Source organism: Loxodonta africana, chromosome 5 (assembly GCF_030014295.1).
Source record: "Loxodonta africana isolate mLoxAfr1 chromosome 5, mLoxAfr1.hap2, whole genome shotgun sequence".
In the NCBI taxonomy this organism is placed as follows: Eukaryota; Metazoa; Chordata; class Mammalia; order Proboscidea; family Elephantidae; genus Loxodonta; species Loxodonta africana.
This window is the reverse complement of record NC_087346.1, coordinates 87,164,206-87,177,272: the sequence shown is the minus strand read 5'-3', so window position 1 is coordinate 87,177,272 and position 13,067 is coordinate 87,164,206. Positions and strand designations below refer to the sequence as shown.

Sequence of the window (13,067 nt, the reverse complement as noted above, 5' to 3'; positions counted from 1 at the left end):
TGGAATTGATTCGAAGGCAGCTTTTTTTTTTTTTTTAAATACAGACAGAATTTTATTGAAATTTCCTATAGGGTTGATATATGGCAGAAAACACTTCCTTTGATAGATGTGCTAAACATTTCCTTTTATTCTCAAAGATGTAAAACCCTGGATTTTCAAATGATGAATGGTTTTAATGCTGTGAACCGAGGCTCTAAAGCAAATAAAAAACAAGGCTCCGGGAATTGACAGAATATCAATTGAGATGTTTCAACAAACATATGCAACACTGGAGGTGCTCACTCGTCTATGCCAAGAAATATGGAAGACAGCTTCCTGGCCAGCTGACAGAAGAGATCCATATTTATGCCTATTCCCAAGAAAGGTGATCCAACCGAATGTGGAAATTATAGAATAATATCATTATATCACACGCAAGCAAAATTTTGCTGAAGATCATTCACAAATGGCTACACAGACAGAGAACTGCCAGAAATTCAGGCCAGTTTCAGAAGAGGGCGTGGAACCAGGGATATCATTGCTGATGTCAGATGGATTCCGGCTGAAAGCAGAGAATACCTGAAGGATGTTTACCTGTGTTTTATTGACTATGCAAAGGCATTCAATGGTGTGGATCATAACAAATTATGGGTAACACTGCGAAGAATGGAAATTCCAGGACACTTAATTGTGCTCATGAGTAACCTTTACATAGATCAAGAGGCAGTTGTTCGGACAGAACAATGGGACACTGACTGGTTTAAAGTCAGGAAAGGTGTACGTCGGGGTTGTATTCTTCACCATACGTATTTAATCTCTACGCTGAACAAATAATCCGAGAAGCTGGACTATATGAAGAAGAACATGGCATCAGGTTTGGAGGAAGACTCATTAACAACCTGCGTTATGCAGATGACACAACCTTGCCTGCTGAAAGTGAAGAGGACTTGAAGCACTTACTAATGAAGATCAAAGACCACACAGCCTTCAGCATAGATTGCGCCTCAACATAAAGAAAACAAAAATTGTCACAACTGGACCAATGAGCAACATCATGATAAATGGAGGAAAGATTGAAGTTGTCAAGGATTTCATTTTACTTGGATCCACAATCAACAGCCATGGAAGCAGCAGTCAAGAAATCAAAAGACACATTGCATTGGGCAAATCTGCTGCAAAGGATCTCTTCAATGTGTTGAAGAGCAAAGATGTCACCCTGAAGACTAAGGTGCACCTGACCCAAGCCATGGCATTTTCAGTCGCATCATATGCATGTGAAATCTGGACAATGAATAAGGAAGACTGAAGAAGAGTTGATGTCTTTGAATTGTGGTGTTGGCAAAGAATATGGAATACACCATGGACTGCCAAAAGAAGGAACAAATCTGTCTTGGAAGAAGTGCAGCCAGAATGCTCCGTAGCTGCAAGAATGGCGAGACTGTGTCTTACGTACTTTGGACACGTTGTCAGGAGGGATGAGTCCCTGGAGAAGAACATCATCCTTGGAAGAGTACAGGGTCAGCGGAAAAGAGAAAGACCCTCAACAAGGTGGATTGACACAGTGGCTGCAACAATGAGCTCAAGCATAACAACGATTGTAAGGATGGTGCAGGACCGGGCAGTGTTTCATTCTGTTGTGCACAGGGTCGCTATGAGTCGGAACCAACTCGACGGCACCTAACAACAACAAGAAAAGCAAATAAACTTTGAGTTGGCTGCAAATATATTTGGGAGTACCGATTTATGTTCAGGCCTTTATATTGTTTAGGAACGGGCTTCCTCTAAGCTACAATACTGGTGAAAAGCCTAAACCCTTACAACGAACTTTAAGAATTTCATCCAGCTTCATCTGCTTGCCAAAATGTATATGTTTACTTTTAAAACCTCCAAAGAATCATTTCAGTTGAAAATACAAAACCAACAGTAACAGGTTTAACTTAGGCAAGGGATTGACAGGTCTGCAGTGGAGCCCTCCAACAAAATCAAAATGTGGCAAGAATGGGTGAGGAAACTCAAAATCCCAATAAGTTCGAGTGAGCCATATTTCAGCTTTCTCAATTGTCTCATATAATGTAGTGGGTCTTCCTGAAAAGAAAAGAGAAACAAAAGGTGGAGGTAACTTGAGAAAATTGCCACCTGAGCATCAGGGAAATTTTCAGAAGGGAGCTTGGAATAATGGAGCCAAAAAATTTAAAAGTGTGAGGGAAGACTTACATCTCTAATGTCCCATCAGTACATTCACCATCATAAACAGTTATTAAACCTAAGCCACTGTAGAATTAAATATGCATTTATTTTCTCTAAAGTTGTCTTGGAAGAAGTACAACCAGAATGCTCCTTAGTAGCAAGGCTGGCGAGACTACTTTTCAAATACTTTGGACATGTTATCAGGAGGGACCAGTCCCTGAAGTACTACTGCTTGGTGGAGTAGAGGGTCAGTGAAAAACAGGAAGACCCTCAATGAGATGGACTGACACAATGGCTGCCACAATGGGCTCAAGCATTGTCAGGATGGCACAGTACCAGGCAGTGTTTTGTTCTTTTGTACACAGAATCACTATGAGTCGGAACCAACTGTACAGCAGACAACAACAACAACAAAGTTGCAAAAGTAACAGATGCCAAAATGCAAACAACTAGAATTTGAGCTCCCCAATCAATCCCACCTCAGCCATGGATGGAAACACCTTTCCCAGAAATACTCAGTCTAGCTTCTTCAATTTAGCAAGTCAGGCCATTGACACTCAGTTTTCCAACTAATCTGTGAGGTTTTTGTGAGTATGGCTCAATTCTTTGTATCAACTACTGTACTTGATTCAAGTTAAGAGATGAATAATATTTTATTAACAAATAATCTACTTGCAATTAACAACCGGAAAATTTTCAAAATGGTGGCAATCATTTGCAAAAGCAATTTGGGTAAAAACTAGCAGGTACGTGGATAAAACCGGCTGAAAAATCATGTAAGAACTTCTTCAGCTATGAAATATTAAGTTCTAAGGAGGTGACTTTAAAAAAATTGATTATATGGTATTTTGACTCAATTGAGGTATAAAAAGGATCACTAGTAGCACAGTGATTAAGCGCTCAGGTGCTAACTGAAAAGAGGTTGCTGGTTCAAAACCACTAGCCACTCCTTGGGAGGAATACATGGCATTGCAGCCTAAGAAACCTGCTAAGGCAGTTCTACACTATACTATACACTTGTTGAGAGTTGGAATGACCTGATGTCAAGGGCTGTTTTTTTTTTTTTCTTTTTTTAGTAGAGGTGTATACAAAGAAATATACTCTATCTAAAACATAAACCATTAATCATTCTTTTTTTCAAAACTTACACCAAGCAATGTATTTAACATGGATCCTTGTCCAATCAGACACTTCCTCAAGCTGATATTGGATGAAGATGAAACAAGGGCCAGTATTTGCAATGCTGTGGAGTTCAGGAGGGGAGGAATGATGGGTTAAAGTCAGGGGTAATAAAAGACAAATTGCACTCTATTAGAAATTATCATTTTTACTTTTTGATGAGGCAGCTTATGAGGTCGCAGGCCAAAGGCAAGCTCCCTAAGACAACTTATTTTGTTTCTTTTGGAGGAAATGGAAACCACAGGCAGAAGTATGGGCAGTAGAAGCAACAACACGCCTTTCCTAAAGTTACTAAAGGAAAGAGACAACTGGCATCTCCACCTGCTTCTTTACCCACTTTGGCATAAAGAAAAGGGACGGCCTCACACCTCTAGGCCATTAACTCTAATGGTGGACAGAAGTGGGTTATCCTCCCTCTATTTTTGTGAGTCAGAGTGTGTGTGTTGGTCTGGTTCCCAGCAAAGCAGCTATTTGTTCTCTTTTGCTTTCTAGAAAGGGATGGTGTGAGTGTGAGTGTGAGTGTGCAGGCAGCAGACTTTGATGTTTCCTTCTCCTGGGGCAGGATAGGGGCCAATGGCACATACAAAAAGCTGCTCTCAAGGAGGGATTCTTTCTTTGGCAGGTAAGAAAATAAAGCAGTCTTGTAACACTGCAGGAGTCCCTGGATGGCAGAAATGGTTTGAACTCAGTGAGTAATCAAAAGATTGGTGGTTCAAACTCGCCTAGTGGCCCTTTGAAAGGCCTGGCAATCTACTTTCATAAACGTTATAGCCAAGAATACCCTATGGAGCTCAGTTTTACTTTGTAACACATGGGATCATTATGAGTCAGAACTGACTGCATGACAATGGATTTTTTGTTTGTTTGTTTGTTTTTTGGTAGCACCCAAGGCTATTACAATTTTGGTGCAAAGCCTTTCACCGTGTATTATTCAGTAAGAAAAAAAGAGAACATGTACCCATGTCTTCAGGCCAAAGAACCTTGCCTTACCTAAACAAAAAACCTCCCTTCCTTGAGGAAGAAAATACCAATGTTTTTGGTAGATGGTGGTTATATACAAAGGGGTCCTAGTGGCACAGTTGTTAAAGAGCTTGGCTGCTAACCCAAAGGTCAGTGGTTCGAAGCCACCAGCTGCTCCGTAAGAGAAAGATGTGGCATTCTGCTTCCGTAAAGATTTATAGTCTTTAAAACCCTATGGGGCTGTTCTACCCTGTCCTATAGGGTTGATCTGAGTTGGAATTGACTCAATAGCAGTGAGTCTGGTTTGATTATACGTGAGACTTTATTATTCATGCTCATTTTTCTATCAGTAGTGTTTACTTGGAAACTGAATTTGAACTCTGCTGTATCTTCCTGACAGTGAAGTTCATGATATGACCACTTTACATATTCCTGTTGAGGGCTGATTACCTGTACTTTGGCTCAAAGTAATGATTACGAATTATGAGATTGAGAGCTTAACTGTGTGCTGGCTGGTGCTTATCAGGGATGGAGTCCTGGTGCTGCAATTGTTAAGCACTTGGCTGCTAATGGAAAGATTGGCAGTTTGAAACCACTGAGCCACTCTGTGGGAAAAAGGTCTGGCAAAACACTTCATAAAAATTATAGCCTAGGAAATTCTATGGGGCAATTCTACGCTGTCATGGGGTCACTATAAGACAAAACTGACTTGACAGCATATAACAACACACTTGGCAGGTATATCTGACTAAATAAAATCCATCTGTTTTCTATATTTAGGACTAAAACCTCCTATTAATTATCTTATTAACATAAATCTCAAAGCCTTTTATGTATCACAACTTTACTGAGTGCATTCTAAGGGCTAAACTCAGTGCTAGTCTACAGCACCAGCAGATAGAGTTGTACGTGTTGTACACTTTACAATCCCAAGAGGTGCTATTTGCACATGTTGCAGCAAAAAAAAAAAAAAAAAAAAAAAACCCAGTGTCCCTAAGTGGAAACTTTCAAGGCATTAACTTTATGAAAAAGAATAAGTCAAAGTTGTTGCCGTCAAGGGATTTTGAACTAGTTTTGAGCAAGTATTTGAACTAGTTTTGAGCAAGTAGATTTCTTTGTTCATGAAGATACCTAAGGAAGGAATACCCAGATTCTGTTCACCAACTTTTGGATATTTCCATTTAATTCCTTATATCAAGAATTTTTATTTCTTCCAGATATTACTTTATCCAGTCATGTCCCCTCACTGTTAGCATCCTTTTTCTTTATTCAAGAGATGTACTAGAATGCCAATATTCAGATAAGGGACTTCTCCAAATCTGAAGAGAGAACTGGGAGAGGGGGGTAACACAGAGCCCAGAATCTCCACATAAGAAAATCATATTGGCATTAATGTAATGTTTTCCAACAGTCTCCAGATCTGTGTGTGTGATTATAACTCCCCCATGTCATTGTTTTTCATTGCAATTGAGTCTGTTCATACAACCTTACGGATAACAAAACAAAATGCTGCCTGTTCCTGCTCCCTTTTCATGATTGTTGGTCTATCTGAGTTCTTGTTTTGGCTGTTGCGTCAATGCCCCCCCATAACCACAACAAAACACAACTATGCTAGGTTCACATAAATAGTTTTTTATTTGTAGTCTCTCTCTGACATGCCCTAACCCCCACACAAATAAAAAAATTAAAATGACAACAACAATATTGACTGAAAAAAAAAATTAGAAATCTGTTGGCAATGGCTTTTAAAAACACAGACAGGGTTTAAAACCGTCCCTAAAAATCTAGAAGTGAAACCAATCAATGGTCTTAGAGGATGTACTAGCTGTCCCCTTGGCTTTCTGACTTCCACAGGCCTGCACAGATATAATCCCCTGGCCTAGGGCTTACGGTTGTAGTTGTACCTCAATTTGAGTCATGTGCCCTTGGCAAAAGGATTGATTCCAGCAATTGGGCCCTAAGAGAATCTAACAGGGTTCAAGAGAATCTAACAGGGTTCTGAGGTAGTGGGACTAGAGGGTAGGAGGTGTTTTCTGGGCTAGCTCTTCTCCTCCCACCCACCTGTAGCTTCTTTACTCCAAGTCCATGTAAATGTGACTCCCCATACAAGAAGCTGAGAGGTTATGGAAACGATTAGCCTGACAGAGCACTGACCCTGCAAGTTCTTTCCAATATGCATTTCTCTCAGATCCTCTGAAACTTGTAGAAATATTCAAAGTAATCTGTGGTTGCCACCCAGATCCGTTTTCTTCTCAGTATTTCCTGGCTCTACCAGGTGTTAAAACAGTAGGGCCTGACTCTATGTGTGTGTGTGTTTCAAACTTTTTATATCTAACTGTGAAGTCATCAACTGCAAAGTTCAGATTTAATCCTTAACTTGTTTTTTCCCAGCCACAGGAGTGAGCCTAGCTGAATACCCATTGTCCTGCCCTTCTCATATTACTGCTGGCTCCTGGGTTCCTTTCAGCAGTGACACTAATGACTAAAAATAAAAACTGAACAAGGGAATTAAGGTGTGAGGTAAAATTTGCTTTTTTTTTCTTTAATCCCTTTTCTGGTAGTTTCTCTCTTTCATCCACAGAGTATTATACTTCTTATAGTGACGTCGGTGTTGAAAATATGTTTGTAATTTCAATGCCTGTTGCATTATTACAATTTTACCACAGGAAATTCAGTGTTATTCTTTATGCGGTACATAATCACTCAGACTTTCAACGATTGTTTTTATTTTGTCTTGGTTCAAAGGGAGTCTTCAGAATTGGGGGTCTTCTTAAGAAAGTGTAAGCCACATAAGGAAAGAAGGACACTATTATAAGTCCTCGCTTTTCTGATTCTATCCTCCCTCCACCCCTACATAAGCATGTACACACACACACAGACACACACATGCTCATGTGCAGTGCATGCAAGAGCATGTGACACCCTAAGGCCCTTTCCAGAATACAGAATATGTTGTTACTATATTTTTTATAAATATATAATAATAATATATAGATATATATTTTATATTTTTTTTTTTGTTACTATATTTATTTTTGTAACTGGGCTCCAGAGTGAGTCAGATAGAGCTTGACTTCATTAGAGTGGGACAAATGGAAGAAATAGACTTTTCACATTAAAAGAAACATTCAATTTTACTGTCAGATGACTCAGTTAATTTTTCCTAAGTGGGGCATTGTTTATCATTTTCTTCTTCTGTTTCATTAACCTTCTTTAAAGTCAATTTTAGACATTTTAAATTTCAGCCTGTGGTTCATTGGCTTAGCCACAACTTGGGTAGCGAACTCAAGGTGTTATATAAACTAAAATTTATAACCATGTAAAATTGCTTGTTGCTGTCCTGTGTAGTTTTAAAGGCTTTTATGTACTAATCTTTATATTTTCTGGTAAATATAATTGTTAAATTATGTCTCAGTGTATCTGGTTTAATGATATTGGTTACCTTAAGTCCTTCATCTCATCCTCACCCCCAGAGCCCTCTCCTCACAATTCTACAGTCCTCATCATACTGGTTACAAGGAAGACATGCGAATTTAGGACTAATACCCTGCTTGTTCCTGAATTGGTTACACCCACTTCCCAGATATAACTAGTCTGTATTTACAAGCAGCTCCATTATTTTCCTCTCCTTTCTCAGTCTGTCCTTCTCTGAGGACATTTTTCTAGCATAAGGAACTTGAGATTTTTACAAGATATTTTCTTAAAGAAAAATTTTCTTACAAACTCTAAACTGTTTTATTTGAATAAGATAAATTATGGACATTTTTTTACTTCAGGTCTGGCCCACAGTAGATTTTCTCTATGGCCAAATGAGTAGAGTTGGGCAAACTGAGGCCTATTCCGTGGTTGCCCGTCACTTGCTGTGTATCTTTGAATAGACCTTCACCTTCTGAATCTTAATCCCAATCTACAAAATGAAAGTAGGATTTATTTATTTTCAGGGTTGGCAATGATTAGCAATCATGCATATTAAGTCCAATCAATATATCTTACTTTCTAGAAGACACTGAATTTATTTTGAAAGCATTTGTGCACACTCTTTATTGATATAAAATGTGTCGAAGTTGTTTTAGAGTCGTGCTGCTCAAACTTTCTTTTGCATGCAAATTACACAAATTACTGGTACATGCAAACACATCCAATTAAAATCTGGACTCTGATTCTGATTTGAGGCCTGAGATTCTGCATTTCTACTAAGCTCTTAGGTGATGCCAACAGTACATGATGCTGGTACATGCATGGAGTACACTTTCAACGGCAATTGTTAATAAATGTAAAGCAATAGTATAAGTTAAAATTAAAGTGAATAAATAAAAGGAAAAGTTAAGAGTGAGTTAAACATGAATTAGAACGAACAATGATGCTGTAAATGTGTGGTATATAACTATGTGAAGACCAAATCTGTCCTTAAGAATTGTAGCACACAGTGGGAAAAGAGAATCTGTCTTCTCCATATTCATTCACTTTCCCATAATAAGCTTTACGTAATCTAGGAAGAAATATTTGCTACGGTAGTAATAGAATAAAAAAGTGCGAGGGAAAACTATTTATTATATGAAACTCAAGCCTGATACTTGCATGTATCCAGCGTGGTCTCCCATTCCTTTGTAATCAAACTAGGAAGCAGCACCATCCACAAGATATCAGAAGTATCCTCATTCATTTATGCATTCATTTAATTCACTCAACACTTCATTCCAGGCAGAGTGCTTATACTCTCAATTTCACTTCCCCTCCAACCTCCTGCTCCTCCTGAGTTCTTGACTATCATATTATTTTTATTATTTTTTCTTTTTTGAGGCTGCTGACCTGTTCCATAGTCTTTATTTCATACTGGCAAATTCCTTCTTTTACTGGACTCGTTTCCTCTATTAACAAAGGACTGTCGAGGCAACCAGATATTTTACTGAAAATAGAGGGTAATTGAGAAGTATATAGAAAGTATAACAATTTAATATGGAATATTAACATAATTTTCCTAAAAGTCCCTGTCCATTCAACTCTCACTGGCATCCTTGCCTCAGGGTTTTACCTACTGTCTTAATTGTTAGTTGTCTACTCTGTGCTGAATTCTACTCCTCGGTCAGTGCAGTCTCTACTAGCCTCCTGAGGCCCCCAAACTCCTTACCCTATGAGCAGTAAATTAAGATGCAAAATTACCATTATCTTATTTTCTCTGTAATTCTAACATAAGATGCAATAGATTTTAAGACAAATCTGTGATTTAACAACAACTCTTTCTGTGTATTTACCCATTAACTATGACATAAAAATGTGCTATAAATATTATATATGTAATATGTGTGCACCTGTGCATATACACATGTGATTCGAACCCACCTGGTGGCTCCACAGGAGAAAGCAGTGGCAGTCTGCCTTCTGTAACAATTACAGCCTAAGAAACACTATGGGGCAGGTCTCTTCTGTCACATGGGATCGCCATGAGTCAGAGTTGGCTCCATGACACCCAACAACAACAGCAACACATATGGCATATTTAAATGCCAAAATTTTTGCCTAACTTCTCTCTTCTAGACTTTCTTTGGAGAGAGTAGAGGAGTTACCTCTAAAACACTAGGCTATTACACCAACATGCTTTTCCTATTCAAAAGCACACTTCCTCCCATAACTCCCCACTTATGAACTACCTGTTTGAACTGCAGTTTGATTTTTTGTTACTCCCATTATACGAGTAACTATTGATATTAAGTGCAATTTCTCTTTCAAGCACCTTCAAGGAATTTTGTTATCACTAATTTACTTACAAATATTTACCTGATACCCAAAAAAAATCCAAACCCACTGCCGTCAAGTTGATCCTGACTCATAGCAACCCTATAGAAATGATAAATCAATCATTTTAAGAACTTCTGATCTTTGAGGTTTGAATATTCTTATCTTACTAGAAGCAATACAGTTACATTCAAGATATTTTATATTACAGGTTGTTATTAATTCAGACTGTCTCCTCCCATATATATAAGTATTTGTTACTTATTATTAATTGAAAAGTGTCCGGAAATAAATGGAACAGTAGACTCTGAAGGATTTATCTCACAGTTCTTGGATATTTCCATTCTTTGTGAAAGGAATGGATTAGTAAAATGAAAAACATTAGCAAGAGAAAGGCTAGAATTTTGCTTAAAAAGCCCAGTGAAAATAAAGTGGAAGAAAGTAAATAGTAAATAGCTCCAACAGGATCCAAAACTTTTTGGAGTAGTTTAGCTGATCAATTTGGTCCCACTTCAAATTTTTTTTTTTTTTCAGAATTCATCATTACTGTGATTATTATTATGACTGGAAGTTTTATTAATCAATGAGTGCGGGAAACATTTTCCTGGAAAATTAGTTTAGAATAATTCTTTACTTAATTAAGAATAATTTCCTCTAGTTCAGGGCCCTAGTAAAGGAGAATACAATTGAGGTTTATTTTCCTTACACACATAGGTTATTAGTAAAGGAGTATATAATATATTCCTGATAAAAACCAAACCAAACCCAGTGCTGTCGAGTCGATTCCAACTCATAGCAACCCTATAGGACAGAGTAGAACTGCCCCATAGAGTTTTCAAGGAGCGCCTTGTGGATTCGAACTGCCGACCCTTTGGTTAACAGCTGTAGCACTTAACCACTACGCCACCAGGGTTTCCATATTTATGACAGACAGGAGCAAATGCAGTATTGATAGAAATCATTTGTCTAAATTCTTTTAATTGCCTCAGAGTTGAATCCTTTATTATGTAGTAATTCCGAAACGTAATTAATTAAAAAAATTAGCATGATCAAAAATAAAAAGCAAAGTTGCAGCAGAGGATATGTCAAAAAAAAAAATCCATCACAAGGTGCATAAAAGGAACTCTTTTCCAACCAAAATTGGTGAAGGAATTTAAAGAGTTTTTTTAAGAGAAAAAGGAAGAAAATTATACCAGTACCCTGCTGTATATTGTTTTAGTCTCATATATTGTCAAGAAGCCCTGGTGGCTTAGTGGCTAAAGCACTTGGCTGTTAACCAAGAGGTCTGTGGTTCAAACCCTCCAGGCTCTCCATAAGAAAAAGATGTGGCACTCTGCTTCTAAAGATTTACAGCCTTGAAAACCCTATAGGGCAGGTCTACTCCATCCTATAGGATCACTATGAGTTGGAGTCAACTCAACAATGAGTTCGTATATTGTTATATATACATTAACTAACAGTATAGTAGTTTAATTCTAATTACTCAATGAGTTGAATTAATCTAAATTATCCATTGCTTGTCTTTAAAATGACTCTTTTCAAAAAATTTCTCCCCAGGTATGCTATACATATAAATATAGATATGAGTATACTTATAGATGAGAGGAGCTCAGGTGGTGCAATGGTAATGCACTTGGCTACTAACCAAAGGGTTGGCAGTTTGAGCCCACCCAGCAGCTCCAGGGAGAAAGACCTGGTGATCTGGTCCCATAAAGATTACAGCCTAGAAAACTTTGAAAGGCAGTTCTAGTCTGTCACATGGGGTCTCTATGGATTGAAATCAACTCAAAGACAACTAATAAAAATAACAATAGGTATAAAAAAAAAATAGCTAGAGGTAAATATAGAGAAACCGTGGTGGAATAGTGATTAAGTGCTACAGGATGCTCACCAAGAGGTCAGCAGTTCTAATCTGCCAGGCCCTCCTTGGAAACTCTATCGGGCATTTCTACTTTGTCCTATAGGGTTGCTACGAGTCGGAATTGACTTGAAGGCAGTGGATTTGGCTTTTGGCTTTAATTGCTATATAAGTTTTATAGTCAGGGTTCAACTGCCAAGAAGGGAGAAAAATCAAGTAAACATGTCCTATTAAAAAATGTTGCTTTCAGTTGGCTTATTTTGCTCTGGCTATTCTGTACATTATACACAAGTGTCTATACCAAATACTAAAGCAAAATTGAATGTCCATGCAAAAGGCACTGAAAGGAGTGATTTGATGTGCCAAAATTGTTGAAAAAGTATAAGTTTAAGTGCAATTAAGAAAATACCCCACCTTAAGTTATGTTTAAATAAACCAAAACTTCTTTATAATTACGTTTACTACACTGAAATTAAGATGGCAGTTCTGAGGCACTGCTAATGACTAGATGTTTTAGAAATGAGAGCAGACTTCTGCTTCTAGGCAAAATGGAGGAGTAGGAACTGGATGTACCCTTCTTCCTGAAACAGTCAAAACACTGAGTTAAATGTATGAATCAGTGCTGTTTAAGAAATTGAAAATTGGGCAACGGAGGACAGTGAACCCTGAGAAACAGGAAGCAAAAAAGTTAAATCTTATGACAGCCCCAGTTTACTGCCTTGAGAGAATTCCCAGGCCCCACTCAGGAAGAAAAACCCAGGTGGATTTGGGGGGACTTCCTGAATTAAGGAGATAGAGCTGGTGGTCCAGGAAGACAAAGGTGAATAAGGTTCACGGGACAGAGTACCAGAGTACAGAGAGAAAACTTCGAAATCTACAGAAAGGATTCCTGGAGAGTTTACCTGAGTAATGATATGAATTTGCAGGGTGGATTAACCAGTAAGAAAGGTAAACATGGACTTACTTGAGTTTACTGATCTGGAGGGTTTCTCATGTGAAATTGTTCAGGGCAGATTAATAAATAAGCACAAGCAAACCCATGTTTACCTTGCTTGCTGGGTAATCGGTCCCCTTCAGGGATTGTAAATTTGGAAAGAGTTTTTAATTCAGTAAGAGGGTGCTGTGGGTTAGGCAGAGACAGATGGCAGACATACCCAGAAGCAGAATCTTT

The 13,067-nt window shown here is 38.2% G+C and overlaps 2 pseudogenes; one reads left to right on the top strand and one right to left on the bottom strand.

The window, feature by feature from the left end:
- The window catches only part of LOC135231447 (UDP-glucuronosyltransferase 2B31-like), a 234,390-nt pseudogene that overhangs the window by 13,895 nt on the left and 207,428 nt on the right, over window positions 1-13,067 (bottom strand).
- LOC100666277 (UDP-glucuronosyltransferase 2B4-like) overlaps window positions 1-13,067 on the top strand; it is a 167,227-nt pseudogene that overhangs the window by 103,191 nt on the left and 50,969 nt on the right.